Consider the following 17,135-nt stretch of genomic DNA (forward strand, 5'->3'; position numbering starts at 1 on the left):
TTGTGCCAAGTGTCAAACCTATATTTAATCTTGATTTTAATCATCTTACATGATTAAAAAACATTTGGCAAGCTTATGTGTAATCTCATGTGTCACCATCTCATGGTGCCACGTGTCACACTGCAAAATGACCAAAATGCCCCTGTGTCTTAATTTTGAGTTCTTAACCAAAAATAATTATTTTCTTCTTCTAATTAATTTATATCAAATATAAATTAATTAATTAATCTCTATTAATTAATTTCTCATTAATTAAATTCATATTTAAACACTTTAAATATAAATTTAACTTATATTATACATCCAATAATCTAGATTTGGTTTCAAGTCATGCTAGGGACTTTGCAATTTAATTGCAAACCAAACCTATTTAATTAATCAATTAAACTCTTTAATTAATTAATTAAATCATATTTAAATAGGTGATTACTTGTGTATGTGTGTGACTTACTAGGCTCATCACTAATTGGCAATGAGGCATGATATCAACTCTTAATATCATCAGAACTCTTTCTTACCATAAATGATTTCTCTAAATCATTTTATGAACCTCATAGACCATGGTTAACACCTAGCATAGCATGCCATGGCCACCCAATTAGTAATAAGGTTTACCTTAAATGAACCTATAATCATATGTTACCATGCACTAGAATCTCTCTGTTACAAAATCCCAACTCAAGCTGGAGTCATGGTTTATGTCAAACTCCATTTGCTATGAATATTATGTTCTCTTTTAATTCTAGTTCTTGATTAAAAAGATTTTCTCATCAAAAACTCTTTTCTGAATAAATCTATCTGTCCTGGCCAGGAACTTGAAACATCAAGAACAATTAAATGAACATAGGATTTTATCTCTATTTACTTAGAGGAACATAATCCATCTTGATCAACACCTACCTCCATATATAACTAGTAGGAGCCAACACATGCCCATATACCCATACACAGTACAAGTATGAAAGCAGTATCAAACTCAAACTACCTATATACAATATAACTGTGCTATCTCAGGTCTAAAGATTATATGCACTGATATGATTTATGACAAAACATTGACAAGAGTAAACTCCATTTGCTTGTCACAAGTGTCACTGGTTCGGCCTACTTATCATTTATAAGTGCCTATCATGTTTGTTATATGGCATGAGACTCACCATTCCATCTTATTTATATCTCATATAAATAACTTGGGAACAAACATGAATACAATCTTTCTGGATAAGTCATGTCCTTATTATGAAGTATCCTCGATTGTGAACCTATTTATGATACTTTGTGCTAGAAATATTGTCACTCATATTCTTAACAACTTAAGAATAATATTTCTAACAAAATATCAATGGACCTTTTCTATTACACATAAATATATTATATAAACAGAAAAGTGGAAATGCCATTTATTAATAAAATATGTACAAGATACATACTAAATGATATGCTCTAGGGCATACTACTAACAATCTCCCACTAGCACTAGAGCCATTCGTTACAATATCTTAGACCTATCTTCTCAAGATGTCGGTCTAACTGAGTCTGTGACATAGGCTTAGTGAATGGATCAGCTGGATTTTCAGCTGATGCTATTTTCTGCATGGCTATATCGCCTTGCCCAACTATATCTCTGATAATGTGGTAGTGCCTTTCTATGTGTTTGGATTTTGCGTGAGACCTTAGTTCATTAGCTCAGTATGATCGCTCCATTGTTGTCACGAGGTAATGGAACCGCCGACTCAATGGAAGGAACTATCGTAAGTTCTCACATGAACTTCTTTATCCAAACACTTCCTTTACAAAGATTCGATGCAAAGAATATACTCACACGTAGTGGAATCTGCAATGTGCTCGCTTGGAACTCTTCCAACTGACTGCACCTCCATTACAAATGAACACATATCCAGAGGAAGACTTTCTATCATTGATATCTGATTGGAAATCAGAATCAGTCTAACCATCCAATTGCAAGTCTCCACCTCCATAAATCAAGAATAAATCCTTAGTTCTTCTCAAGTACTTAAGGATATTCTTGTGACTATCGATGTTCCAAACTGGATTGGATTGATACCGCTAGTCAAACTAACAAAGATATGCGATATCCAGCCTAGTACACAACATTGCATACATTAAACTTCCAATAGCCGAAGCATATGGAATCCTGGCCATCTTATCTCTTTCTTCAGGTGTCTTTGGAGACATCTCTTTCGAAAGATTGATACCATGTCTCACTGGTAACAATCCTCTCTTGGAATCAAGCATGTTAAACCTCTTTAACACCTTTTCCATGTATAGACTTTGGGATAAACCAATTATTCTTTTCGCTCTATCTCTATAGATGCGAATCCCAAGAATATAGGTTGCCTCCCCTAAGTCTTTCATGGAGAATGTATTTGACAACCATACCTTTATAGTCGTCAACATACCTGTGTCATTACCCATCAACAGTATGTCATCCACATATAAGACAAGGAAAGTGATAGCACTGTCACTAACTTTCTTATATACACATGGCTCATCCTTATTTTTGATAAAACCAAAGGATTTAATGGCTTCATCAAAACAAATGTTCCAACTCCTCGAAGCTTGTTTCAACCCATAAATGGATCGCTTTAGCTTGCATACCTTGGAACCATCTTGGGATTCAAATCCCTTAGGTTGTTCCATGAAAATGTTTTCTTCAATGTATCCATTGAGAAAAGTTGTTTTGACATCCATCTGCCAAATCTCATAATCATAGTACGCAGCTATTGCTAATAAAATCCTAATTGATTTAAGCATGGCAACAGGCGAGAAAGTCTCCTCATAGTCGATTCCTTGCCTTTGGCGAAACCCTTTCGCTACTAGCCTTGCCTTATAGGTCTCTACCTTTCCATCAGAACCAATTTTCTTCTTGAAACCCCATTTGTTCCCTATAGGTATAATACCTTCAGGTGGGTCAACAAGATCCCAAACTTGATTCTTATACATGGAATCAATCTCGGATTTCATAGCATCAATCCATTTTGAAGAGTCTATATCTGATATAGCTTCTTCATAGGTAAGTGGACATCTCCATGATCTACTTCTTCATGAGTAGACAACTCTTGTTCTTCTTCATGAAGAAAACCATATCTCACTGGTGGATGAGATACCTGGTTGTTCTACGAGGAACATTGTAGATGTTTCATCAACGGGTATTGGTTGACTAGATGGATCTATATCCATCTGATGCATTGGTTGGTCGAATTCTCCAATTCTAACTCTATTTGCCTTCCTTTGCCTCCTTCTTGAACAAACCGTTGTTCAAGAAATGTGGCATCTCTACTTATCACAACCTTTGTGAAGTAGGCAAATAAAAATAATATCCAAAACTATCTTTTGGATATCCAACAAATCGACATTTTTACGACCGTCTCCAATTTATCGTTGTTCACTTTTTGATATAAGTCGGACAACCCCAAATCTTAACATGCTTAAGACTTGGTTTTCTTCCATGCCATATCTCATAAGGTGTGGAAGAAACTGATTTTGATGGAATCCTATTCAGAATATACAAAGCTGATTCTAATGCAAATCTCCAAAAGGAGATTGGCATATCAGTATAGCTCATCATACTACGTGCCATATCCAATAAGGTACGATTTCTCCTTTCAGATACACCATTCAGCTGTGGCGTTCGTGGAGGAGTCAGCTGAGAAACAATGCCATGCTCTCTCAAGTATTCATCAAATTCAGTACTCAAATATTCACCTCCACGATCTGATCGAAGAGCTTTAATATTCTTTCCTGTTTGATTTTCTACTTCAGATTTAAATTCTTTGAACTTTTCAAAAGATTCATGTTTGTATTTTATCAAATACAAATACCCAAACCTTAATTTATCATCAGTAAAGGTAATAAAAAAATGAAAACCCCCTCTAGCCATTTCTTTAAATGGACCACATACATCACTATGTATTAGCTCCAAAATATTTTTAGCTCTTAGCCCCTGTCTAACAAAGGGTGATCTAGTCATTTTGCCCTGAAGGCAAGATTCACAAGTTGGAGTAGGCTCAGAGCCCAATGAGGATAGAATCCCCATTTTCGCCAGTTTCGCAATCCTATCTTCTGCAACATGACATAACCTTAAGTGCCAAATATATTTTGAACTTGAGTTGGTTTTCACCATGGCATTGCATTCTTTTAGATCACTTGCATTCAATTTGTGTTTGTCATTATTATCCAAATAATAAAGACCATCATTCATATAACCCAAACCAATATATTTATTTCCAAAATAAATATTGCAAACATCATCAGTGAACTGAAATTCATAGCCATTTCTAGTCAAACTAGATATAGAAATGATGTTCTTAAAAGCATCAGGTACATATAAAATATTATCCAAACACAAAACATGTCCAAACATGTAAAAAGATTTAGATCCTATGGCTAAAGCTTCAACAGTTGAGCCATTGCCAATCCGGACTCTAACATCTTGAGAACGCAAGTTGCTACTATTTGCTAGTTCCTGCATATCATTAGAAATGTGAGAACTGGCACCAGTATCTAAAACCCAAGCTGTAGATGAACTATGAGTACTGCTAACTGAACCCTATTGGCATGCCAAACTATCCAAACCAATCTTGTTAGGTAGACTAGGGCATTTGATACTTTTGAATTTTGAAATTTTTGAATTTCAAGCTTTGGTGTTACTATTCACTTTATTAGTTAGCAAAAATGTTGACTTTTGCATAGAAAATAGGTACATTGGTTTTAACACTGCCAACATACCACATTGTGTATTCAAAACTTGTTGGCATTAATCACCAATACCATTTCTAAGCTTAAAACTAATGGAGCAGAATTTTCAGTTTTTATACCCTAACTTTACTGTTCCATTAGTTACTGTTGCAGTGAGAATTTGAGAAAATAATAAACATGAAAGTTGTTCCTTATTGTGTGTAGTTGAATTTATTTTTTTGAATCACTCTATTTGGAGTTTTGTAGCTTAAGTTATGGTCCAAAAACCACAACTGGCCGGATTGAAAAATTTCAGAACTGACCATATCTGCAGTGCAGTGAACAGTGACTGCAACTGCCTTGATGGATAGGTTATGGTCAAAATTTGGGGTAGGTTTCTTCATGAAAGTTGTTGTTCTATATCTTAGCTTGTTTCTGTAAAAATTTCAGGTCAATTGGGCCGTTCTACAATGAGTTATGGCCAAATGAACAATCACTGTTCTTTTGGTCATTCTGCAGAATCTAGTGGCAGGACATCCGGATTGGGGCAAGTTTTTGGTCCACTTTCTTTGGTCTTTTGGGCATGGTTTCTTCACCAAAATTGTGCCATTATGTGTCTAGTTTCATGTACAATTGGCCAAACACCAATTGAACCTACACAGCCCAAGTTATGGCTGTCCAAACAGGCTGGACTCACAGCCACCCTGCTGGTTTCACTAGGCAGCATACCAAATCAGTTTTCTAATACTACAATTCACTCCAAGTTATGATCAAATTACCTCAAATGGTCACTAATTGACCATTAGAATGTTCATATACCATTTCATGAGCAAACCCTAATTTTTGTTCAAGTCTCCAAGTTCTCAAAGTTCAATTTATACATTAAACTTACAATTTCAACTTAAATCATGTTCTTAAACATGAATTGAGTGAGAGAGAATAAATTGGGCACTAACCTCTTTTGCTAACTTTTCCAAGTCTCCAAAACTCCCTTCTTCCTTCTTCTTTTTGCTGGCTAGAGGTTGTTCAAGTTGCAAAATCAATTTTTAGTGAAGCAAGGTTGTGGTTTCAAGGTGATTTGGTGGGTTGTCTCAAGCTTCCATTAAGCTTCCATGGAGAAATGGGTTTGGGAGAGAGTGTAACGTTTTTGGGTGAGGAAGAGCAGATGGATTTTGTTTTTATTTGTCTCAATTATCCGCTTTAATAGGTTAATTTAAGTGGTGCTTAATTGTGATTGGTGGATAGGTTTTTAATGACATCATATGATGTCATTATTAGGTATTTTCTTTTATTTTCTTTTCTTTTCATCTCTACTCATTTTCAATTTAAATTTTAGTAATTTTTATTCACATTTTATGTCATAATAATTATTTACTTAACTGGACAAGTCGGCCAAAAATTACCTCTGAAGGCGAAATGACCAAAATGCTCTCCGTTTGGCTTAACAGACCAAAATTGTCTGTACCGATTGAAAAATTTTTCTAAGCATTTTCTTAGCATTCTAATGCCATAAGAACCTCAATGACCCTTCTCTGGAGTCCTAAAAATTAGTTTATGAATTTTCTCTCGAGTCTAGGGCTCCTAGTTGTGAGAACCGCAACTTCCCATTGGGTTACCCACCGCTTGGGCATCGGCTCATTTTACTTGGTTGTATTTTATTTCTAAAATTTTTCCTAAATTTTTCTTATTATTATTTGAGTTAATTATGGTTCCTCCCTTTAGTTTAAATATTTTTCCGGACGTTCTAGTTGTCCGGACCGACACTGGTCACCGGAATAGTAGAATGTACGGAGTTGCTACAGGGAGGGTGTTACAGGCGCTCCCCAAGGTGACACACTAGGGCGGATAAAGCCCTTATCAAGCAGCTCTTGCAACTGCACTTTCAATTCTTTTAGTTCTGCTGGTGCTATTCTGTATGGTGTTATGGAGATTGGGTCCACACCAGGCATAACATCAATTTCAAACTGCACTTCTCTTTCTGGAGGTAATCCTGGCAATTCATCAGGAAACACATCCGGAAAGTCACATACAGTAGGAATGTCCCTCAGTGCTGGACTCCCCATTTGGGTGTCTATCACATGTGCCAAGTACGCCTTATACCCTTTTCTAATCATTTTTCTGGCCAGTGCAGCTGAAATGATGTTTGAAGGCAATAATTGTCTCTCCCCATGTATTACTACATCACTATACTGAGGAAGACCAAAAGTGACTGTCATCAATCTACAGTCAATCATCGCATGATGCCTGGCTAACCAATCCATGCCTAAGATAATGTCATAATCTCTGAAGGGCATTTCTATTAAATCAGACAAAAAAGTGTGTCCTTGGATCACCAAAGGTCAGTCTCTATATAGCCTATTTACCCTGACCTCCTGGCCTAATGGACTAGTTACTAGCACATCATAGTCCATTGGTACACACTGAATAGCAGTAGAACACATCACCCTAGCACTAACATACAAATGTGTGGAGCCAGGATCAAATAGCACATACACATCTTGGTCAAGGATGGAGAAAATACCAGCTACTACATCTGATGTTTCAGCTTCCTCCCTCTGACGCATGGTATACACTCTGACTGGTGCGCCACTAGATACTGGCTGGTTAACAGTGCTTTGACTTCCAGGAGTGCTACCAGGACCCCTACCTCTGCCTCTACCTCTAGCAGCTGACTGTGACCCTCTAGGTGCAGAGACTTGGGCTGATCCTTCCGATGTAACAAAAGATCCAGACCGACGCAGACTAGTACAATCTTTAGCGAAATGTCCGCTCCCTCCACAGTTAAAACATGCTCCGGTGGCCTTGAAGCAAACCCCACTATGAGTTTTACCACAAGTTTCACACTGCCGGACTGATAGAACTCCTCGAGAAGCTTGTTGGGTTGGTTGACCAGACCAGGGTGGTCTTTGGCCAAAAAATCTGCCTCTGCCAGATCTACGAGAGCTGGATCCCCCAAACTGTTTTCTCTTGCCAGAACCACTTTCAGATGCTTGTCCAGTAGTCTTTTCAGCCTTCTCTTTCTCTTGTGAACCCTTCTTCACTGCTTCTTCAGATTCTATCCTTTCTAGTTCCAAGGCCTGTAAGATCAATTCAGTAAAATTCTGATGTCGAAAACCCATGACTTGCATTCTCAAATTCAGCCTTAATCCGGACTCAAACCTCTTGCATCTGTCTCTGGGGGTGGAGACTAAGCTTCCAGCATAGTGGCTTAGCCTTGAGAAGTCTCTCTCATATTCTGCTACGGTTCTGTCCCCTTGTTTCAAACTTAAGAATTCTTGCAATTTCTTATTTACATATGCATCAGGAACCCATTTCTGCCTGAATTCCCTCAGGAAGTCTGTCCATGTTAGCACAGGTGGCTCAACCAGGCTGTGAGGGATGGTCTTCCACCATTCATATGCATCCTCTTGTAACAAGGAAACAGAATACTCGAACTTCATCTCTTTCGCATAATCGCAGCTTTTCAGAACTGCTCCATTCTTTCTAACCACTGTTCTGCCTCCAGTGGATCCACAGTGCCTTTAAACTCGGTGGCCCCAAATTTCATCAACTTTTCATATTGCCGAGCTGAGGGCTGTGGTTGTGCTATAGGTACTGGCATCTGAGCTTGGGGTGGCACATTACCCGCCATTTGCTGGAAAAACGCAGCCATCTGCTGTACAAATTGAGCGAGGAATCTGCGGTCGAGCAGAGCTGGAGTGGCTGACCCACTCACGTTATGGAGTGCTGGGGCTTCCCCTTGAACCTCAGCCTCAACAGATTGTTCTTCGGAATGATCTCCTCCTTCCATTCTATTTTCTCAAAATTTTCTACTTCCTGAGATCAAACACAAGGAGGTTGACCTCCGTTAGTGCATATTCATGATATAAATACGTCACATGTATCAATTAAAGACACTTGAGCAGTTGTACTTATCAATAAAATATTCATACACATAGTCAAAATTTATTGAAAAAACCATGCTCTGATACCACTAAAACATGTCACACCTTACCCCTTCGTAAGGCATAACATGATCCCGTAGAATACTTAATGAACTACCGAACTTCACCTACCGATAACTCATTAAGTACCCTACAAGGGATTTTAAAATAATTTTCTTACATTTTGGAAGTGGTGAGCATTTTGGTAGGAATTAAAAACTATTTATTCAAAGTTTAAATACTAGTAAAAATTTTTGTCCATTTAAATTTTTTCGCAAATTTTATAAAAATTTTGACAGAGTTCCATTTGTAATTGGAGAAAACAGTTCTTCAAATACCTGAGAAAAACACTTCCAAAATTTTTTTACAACTCCCAACCTCCAATAAATCTCAATAAACTCAATTCAAATCACTTCAAAGTAATTCCACAATACAAATCAAAATTCATCATCTCAAAATATTTAATACTTCATTCACAAGGCATAAAACATAAAATTCACATGTACAAATATTAAATTTACAGAAGGAAATCCAAAATAATATTATTTCAATTTATTTACAACTGCTCAACTTACATTGATACATGCAACATTTCCATATTTACATCAAAATTATCTACAAGGGTATAAAATAATACCCGTACAAAATGATCTATGTGGTCCACAATTCGATAGCAGCTCACTCTGCTGCTTTCTCCTTGCTCTTATCTGCGACAGCAAAATGAGATATCGCTGAGTATAAAAATACTCAGTGGTGCACAATAAAAATTTAAAATGCAATAAATAAATCATTCATTAATGAAACACCATTTAAATTATTCTCAATCATATTTCACAAATATCAAAACTCATAACAACTCCATTTAGTCAAATAATTCATTAATCACAGTGTTGCCAAAATCATATACACAACTTAAGCCATGACACAAAATTTCTGATCAATGCCGTGTTGTCCACCACGACAAAGCAATCTCAACCCCATTAATCGAAATCGATGAGGGAGGTAGCTAGCTAGCTAATGAGTACTCATCCGATCTCAACCTCAACTGGCAAGCCAGAGAGGGAGGAAAATAAACGATCTCAACCCCATAAATGGAGGAGGAATAATGTGATAATGTCATGCTAAGTGTGAACATAAAATCAATTCAAAACAATTTATTCAAACAATTTATGAGAAATCTGATCAATTTCCAAAGTCACATTTACGATTATAAAATGGCAACACAGTACATAATTAATCCAAGAAGTCAAATTTTTGAGATTAAAATATTTAAACAATTATTATTGTGCACAAACCTGACACGAGTCGCCTTTAGGCCTTGACTCAGTCTCTTTGAGTTTCCAAGTCTTTTTCAGCTGAAACACACAGTTTCATAGTGTTTCAGTACCATAACTTAGCATAACTCCAAAAATAAATTTAACTTCATTTTTACTAGCTCTATTGCGTTAAATTCGACGTTCTCGAAGTTTTTATGTTTTGGGTTACTATTCACTACACTATTCAAGTCAAATTGTTGACTTTTTAAGGCTTAATAGGTATGGAAACTCTAACTTCACCCACATACCACATTTTGGTCATTAAATTTGTTGGTTTTGGTCATTTTCTCAAAGCTTAAGTCCTTTTGGCCAAATTGTCAAATTTTCAGTTTTGGTGCTCCAAGTTGCACTGTTCCATTGGTCAATCTACTGTTGGAATTTGGCAAACCTTTCTTCATAGAAAATGTTCCTTATTGTCTTAAGTTTATTCTCATTTTTGGGTCACCCCAATTGGAGTTTTGTAGCTCAAGTTATGGCCATTTGAACTAGGGTTGCCGGATTGAAAACAACCTAGATTTTCTAGGCAAATTTTGGTGCTGGCAGATTTGAGTCACCAACTTCGAGTGGCCAAATGGCTTGGTTTCTGGCAGAATTTAGACTTGTGTTCTTCATGAAAGTTTTAGGTCTATATCTCATCCAACCACTAGTAAAATTCCAGGTCATTTTCACCTGCCTAGCTGGAGTTATGACCAAATGAACAAACATTGTTCATTTGGTCAGTTTGTACAGTGGCAGACTGCTCTTATTCAACTTTGGTCAATTGGTTCACTAAGTTTTGGTCACATTTTTGGCATGGTTCCTAAATAAAAATTGTGTCATTTTATGTCTATTTTCATCCCCAATTGGTGCCATATCAATTGGACTTGTAAAATTTCAGTTTTGGTCCTTCAAAGTTGACTTGGTCATGCTGCCAGCAGCATGACCATACAACCTCCGAATTTAGCTTTCATTCCAACAATTCAAACACAACTCATTTGGTCACAATTGACCATTTTTCACTTCACAATAGGTCAAACATGCCATTTACTCATTTCTTACATTTTTGGTTGACAAACCCTAAGTCCCAAAACCCTAACTCACTTAATTGTTGCAATTAACTAAATTCAAAGCTCTCAACCATAATCAATCAACTAAGGGAGGTCCATAAATTCATTCAAACCCATCAAATTCATGCAAATCATACTCCCCTTCAATAGGCCAAAATTTCAGTTTAGTTCTCCCCCCCCCATATTTTTATTTCATTTCATTATCTCTAAGCTCATTTCAACAACTAATTATGCATTTAAAATGGAAAAATAACAAGTTAACATACTAACCTCAACTTTAATACCAAATCTTCATTTTTTCTCCTCTTTTCTTCTTTCTTTCTTGTTCTTAAGTTGAGATTACAAGCTCTAGTGAGGTTTTTAGGGGATTTATTAAGGCTGAGTGGAGGAATTAAAGCTTAAGTGCAAGCTTTAATGGAGGGTTAGCAATGGTGAAATGAAGAAGAGAGTGAGGCGGCACCAAGGAGAGGAAGAAGAGATTTTTCTATATTTTTTTTATTTTTTTCTATTAGTTCTTTAATTTAATTCTCGATTCCAAAATTTTCTTTTCTCCGATTTTATTTGACAGTTAGGTCAGGAGTCAGCTTTCGGGGTCAATTCACCAAATTGCCCCTCGCCGGTTCATCCCGGTTTGCAAATAATCCAATATTTCTTCCGGCTCCCTAACCTAATTATTTGACTGACTTAACAGTTCTTTTTCGTGATTTTCTCTTTTCCACTGTGTTCATAAGGGTCCTAAGGACCGCAGCGTCACATTTTACGGTTCGAAATTTGAGTTTAAAATGACTTCGCAGTCGTTCCCGAAGAGGTCACCCATCGCTGTGACTCTTGGCTCGTTTAACTTCTTATGTGCTGTTTTTCTTATTTACACTTAACTAATTGAACATTACTAATTATTTGTGTTTATGGCTTCTTAAGTTGTCTTTAGTATGGTTCTAATCTCCTTAATTGTTCGGACCGACACCGATCACCGGAACAGTGAAATCTACCAGGCTATGCAAACGGGGGTGTTACAGTGAGGCGTACTTGGCACATGTGAAAGACACCCAAGTGGGTAGTCCAGCATTGAGAGACATCCCTATGGTATGTGACTTTCTGGATGTATTTCCTGATGAATTGCTAGGATTACCTCTAGAAAGAGATGTGCAATTGAGATTGATGTTATGCCTGGTGTGGACCCAATCTCCATAACGCCATACAGAATGGCACCAGCAGAACTAAAAGAAATGAAAGTGCAGTTGCAAGAGCTGCTTGACAAGGGCTTTATCCACCCTAGTGTGTCACCTTGGGGAGCGCTAGTGTTGTTTGTAAACAAGAAAGATGGCACTCTTCGATTATGCATTGACTATCGTCAGTTGAATAAGCTAACAATAAAGAACAGATATCCATTGCCCCGCATTGATGACTTGTTTGATCAGTTGAGGGGTGTAGCTGTGTTCTCCAAAATTGACCTGAGATCAGGTTATTATCAGCTGAAAGTACAAGAGCTGAGTATTCCTAAAACTGCTTTTAGAACCCGCTATGGCCATTATGAGTTCTTGGTCATGCCATTCGGGTTAACTAATGCTCCGACTGCGAACACTATCTTCAGACCATACCTCGACCAGTTTGTTGTGGTATTCATAGATGATATATTGGTCTATTCGAGGAATGCAGAATAGCATGATAGACATCTGCACATTGTACTGCAAACTTTGAGGGAGAAATAGCTATACGCCAAATTGTCAAAATGTGAATTTTGGCTGAAGGGGATATCCTTTTTGGGGCACATAGTATCAGCAGAGGGTATTAAGGTAGATCCTAGCAAGATAGAAGTTGTCCTTAATTGGAAGCCACCCAGAAATATCATAGAGATTCATAGTTTTCTGGGGTTAGCTAGATACTACCGTAGATTTGTGAAGGGATTCTCAATGTTAGCATCTCCATTGACCAAGCTGCTTAGGAAAGATGTGAAATTTCAGTGGATGGAAAAATGCCAACAGAGTTTCGATGAATTGAAGAAATGTTTGATTGAGGCTCCAGTCCTAACTTTACCTACACCGGGTAAAGAATATACAGTTTATAGCAATGCTTTCACAATGGGTTAGGTTGTGTGTTGATGCAAGATCAGAATGTCATTGCCTATGCATCACGCCAGCTAAAACTGCATGAGAGGAATTATCCGACACATGACTTGGAGCTTGCAGCCATTATGTTCGCTCTTAAAATCTGGAGACATTATTTGTATGAGGAGAAGTACTAAATCTACACAGATCATAAGAGTTTGAAGTATTTGAGCACCCAGAAAGAGTTGAATTTGAGATAGAGGAGATGGTTAGAGTTGATAAAAGACTATGATTGTCTGATAGACTATCAGCCAAGGAAAGCTAATGTAGTGGCTGACGCCTTAAGTCGCAAGACTATGGCAAGTGTACGGGTTACTCCTTTGTCTATGGTACATGAGTTGAGATCATTACATGCCAACTTAAAGATTTATGATGAGGGGCAGACAGTAGTTGCATGGCATGTACAGCCAGTGTTGATTGATCAGATCAGAATAGCTGCTCAGAATGATCAGAAGTATCAGAGGCTATTGGAAGAAGTCCAGCAGGGCAAGAAACTAGAATTCTCAATAAGAGATGATGGTCTATTGCTACACCAGGGTAGAATGTGTGTTCCTAATGATGTTGATTTGAGGCAGATCATTTTGAAGGAAGCACATGAGTCTCCTTTTGCCATGTACCTTGGTGGTACAAAAATGTATAGAGGGCTAAAGGAGCATTACTGGTGGATGGGTCTGAAAAGAGATGTGGCCAAATTTGTTTCCAAATGCCTAACTTATCAGCAAGTGAAGGCAGAGCACCAAATACCAACTGGGTTATTACATCCATTACTAGTGCCAGAATGGAAATGGGAGAGAATAATTATGGATTTTGTGATGGGACTTCCGAGGACACAGAGGAGTCATGCTACAGATTGGGTCATTATTGACAGACTGACCAAGTCTGCTCATTTTTTGCCAGTTCGAATGGACTACAGCTTAGGAAGATTGGCCAAGTTGTATACAGATGAGATTGTGAAACTGCATGGAGTGCCAGTATCCATCGTATCAGACAGAGATCCTAGGTTCACTTCTAGATTCTGGGGTAGTCTTCAGAGAGCCTTAGGAACTAGATTAAACTTCAGTACGACATTCCACCCACAGACAGATGGCTAATCTAAGAGGGTAATTCAGATCTTAGAGGACATGCTACGGGTTTGTGTGATTGAATTTGAGGGCAGTTGGGACACACACTTGCCTTTGATTGAGTTTGCTTACAATAATAGGTACCAATCAAGCATTGGGATGCCTCCATATGAAGCTTTGTATGGCAGAAAATGTAGAACCCCGTTGTGTTGGCATGACGTGGGTGAAAGGAAGATGATTGGGCCTAAAATTGTTCAGCAGACTGAGGAGAAAATCAGGGTGATCAGAGATCGACTTAAGACTGCATCATACCATCAGAAATCCTATGTTGATCTGAAGAGAAGGGATATTGAATATGCAGTGGGTGACAAAGTATTCCTAAGGGTTTCCCCATGGAAGAGGATTATGAGATTCGTCAAAAAGGGGAAACTGAGTCCTCACTTCATTGGGCCTTATGAGGTTCTGAAAAGAGTGGGTCCTTCTACCTCTAGAGTTGGAGAAGATATATAATGTCTTTCATGTGTCCATGTTGTGGAGGTATCAATCAGACCCATCTCATGTACTACCAGTGAAAGAAATTGAAGTGAATCCAGACCTCACATATGAAGAAGAACCCATAGAGATTCTGGCTTATGAGGTGAAGCAGCTATGGAACAAGCAGATACCGTTGGTAAAAGTGCTGTGCAACCAGCATTCGGGCCAAGAAGCTACTTGGGAATGAGAGGAGGACATGAGGAGACAGCACCCACAGCTGTTCAGAGATTGATACCAGGTAAAATTTCGAAACGAAATTTATTTTATGGGGAGGAGAATTGTAACACCCCTATTTACATAGCCTGGTAAATTTCACTGTTCTGGTGATCGGTGTCAGTCCGGATAAGTATGGGGATTATAACCATACTTAAGACAACTAGATAAGCCATAAACACAAATAATTAGTAATTGTCAATTAGTTAAGTATAAATAATAAAAACATAACATAAGAAGTTAAACGAGCTGAGAGTCACAGCAATGGGTGACCTTCTCGGGAAGGGTTGCGAAGTCAATTTAAACTCAAATTTTGAACTGTAAAATGTGACGCTGCGGTCCTTAGGACCATTACGAACACGGTGGAAAAGAGAAAATCACGAAAAAGAATTGTTAAGTCAGTCAAATAATTAGGTCAGGGAGCCAGAAGAAATATTGAATTATTTGCAAATCGGGTCGAACCGGCGAGGGGCAATTTGATCAATTGACCCTGAGAGCTGACTCCTGACCTAACTGTCAAATAAAATTGGAGAAAAGAAAATTTCGGAGTCGGGAATTAAATTAAAGAACTAATGGAAAAATAAATAAAAAAAAGAAAAAGAAAAAGTGAAAAAGTGATGACATCATCATGCATGACATAATGCATGACATAATAAATCTAATTTTAAATTTTGAAAAGTAGGATAATTATCTACTTAAGTGACCAATAAAAAAAAGGAATTAAATTAAAACAAAAATCATTTTTTTGTGGGTTTTCTTCTTCATTGTCGTTCCACTTCTTTCTCTCATCTCTCTCATTTGTTTTATCTTCCTCCATTGAAGCTCATTAAAAAGCTTCTTAAACCCAAAAATTAAGCCATAAAATTTATAGATTTCTTAGTTAAAACTTGTAGTTGAGTCTTGTTAAGAAGATTGAAAAGAGAAAATTTGAAGGAAAATTGAAGGAAGTGAAGATTGGAAAGCTACACCAAGGTTAGTAAGCTAAACTTGAATTTCTAGTTGAATTAATTGTATTTATAGTTGGATAAACTTGGAAATATACTTAAAATGAAATGAAAACATCTTTGGAGGACTATATGAAATTTTGGCCAGCTAGGGTTTGATATGAATATACATGTGTTTTGATTGAATTAAAAGAGTAGGTAAGTTTGTATGAATGTGGAAGTGATGTTGGTATGCTTAGAATTAATTAAGTGTAACAAATTGGTGAATTAGGGTTTGGCATCTAGGGTTTTGGAGACAAATGTGAGAATGTGTTAAATGGTGTGTTGGACTTGGTTTGAGCTGAGAAATGGTCATTTGTGACCAATTGGAGTATGTTAGAAGTGTTGAAACCAATTGCAAATTCGGATTGTTTAGGGTCATGTTGCAGGCAGCAGGACCAAGGTCTCTTTGAGGGACCAAAACTAAAAATTTACAAGTCCAATTGGTATGAGACCAATTGGAAATGAAAATAGACACAAAATGGAACATTTTTCATTTAGGAATCATGCCCAAAAAGTGACCAAAACCTAGTGAACAAATTAACCAAATCCGGAATTGGCAATCTGACATGTACACAAAAGACTATATGAATAGTATTTATTCATTTGGCCATAACTTGGGCTAGACAGGTCTAAATGACCTGAAAGTTTACCAGTAGAAAGTTGAGATATAGACCTAAAACTTTCATGAAGAACACAAACCCAAATTATACTCTTAACCAAGTCATTTGGCCACCCAAAATTGGTGACCTAAAACTGCCAGAACCAGTTTGGTGTCCAGAAATCTGGGTTAAGTCCAATCCGGCAGCCATGATTCAAATGGCTATAACTTGACCTAGAAAACTCCAATTGGAGTGATTCAAAAACAAGAATAAAGTTAAGACAATAGGGAACATTTTCTATGAAGAAAATTTTGCCAAATTCTAATAGAAAAATGACCAATGGAACAGTGCAACCTAAGACACCAAAACTAAAAATTTGCAATTTTGCCTAAAAGACCTAAGTTTTGAGAAAATGACCAAAACTAACAAGTTTGGTAACCGAAATGTGGTATGTGGGTGAAGTTGGAGTTCCCATATCTATTAAGCCGTAGAAAGTCAACAAATTGACTTGAATAGTAACCTCAACATGAAATTTGCAAGAATATAAATTTAAACATACTGGAATTAATTATTGGAATTGTTATGAAGTAAAGATACTGAGACACTATAAATTTTGTGTATCAGCTGAAAAAGACTTGGAAGGTCTGAGAGATT

The sequence above is a fragment of the Hevea brasiliensis genome, chromosome 4, assembly GCF_030052815.1.
Source record: "Hevea brasiliensis isolate MT/VB/25A 57/8 chromosome 4, ASM3005281v1, whole genome shotgun sequence".
In the NCBI taxonomy this organism is placed as follows: Eukaryota; Viridiplantae; Streptophyta; class Magnoliopsida; order Malpighiales; family Euphorbiaceae; genus Hevea; species Hevea brasiliensis.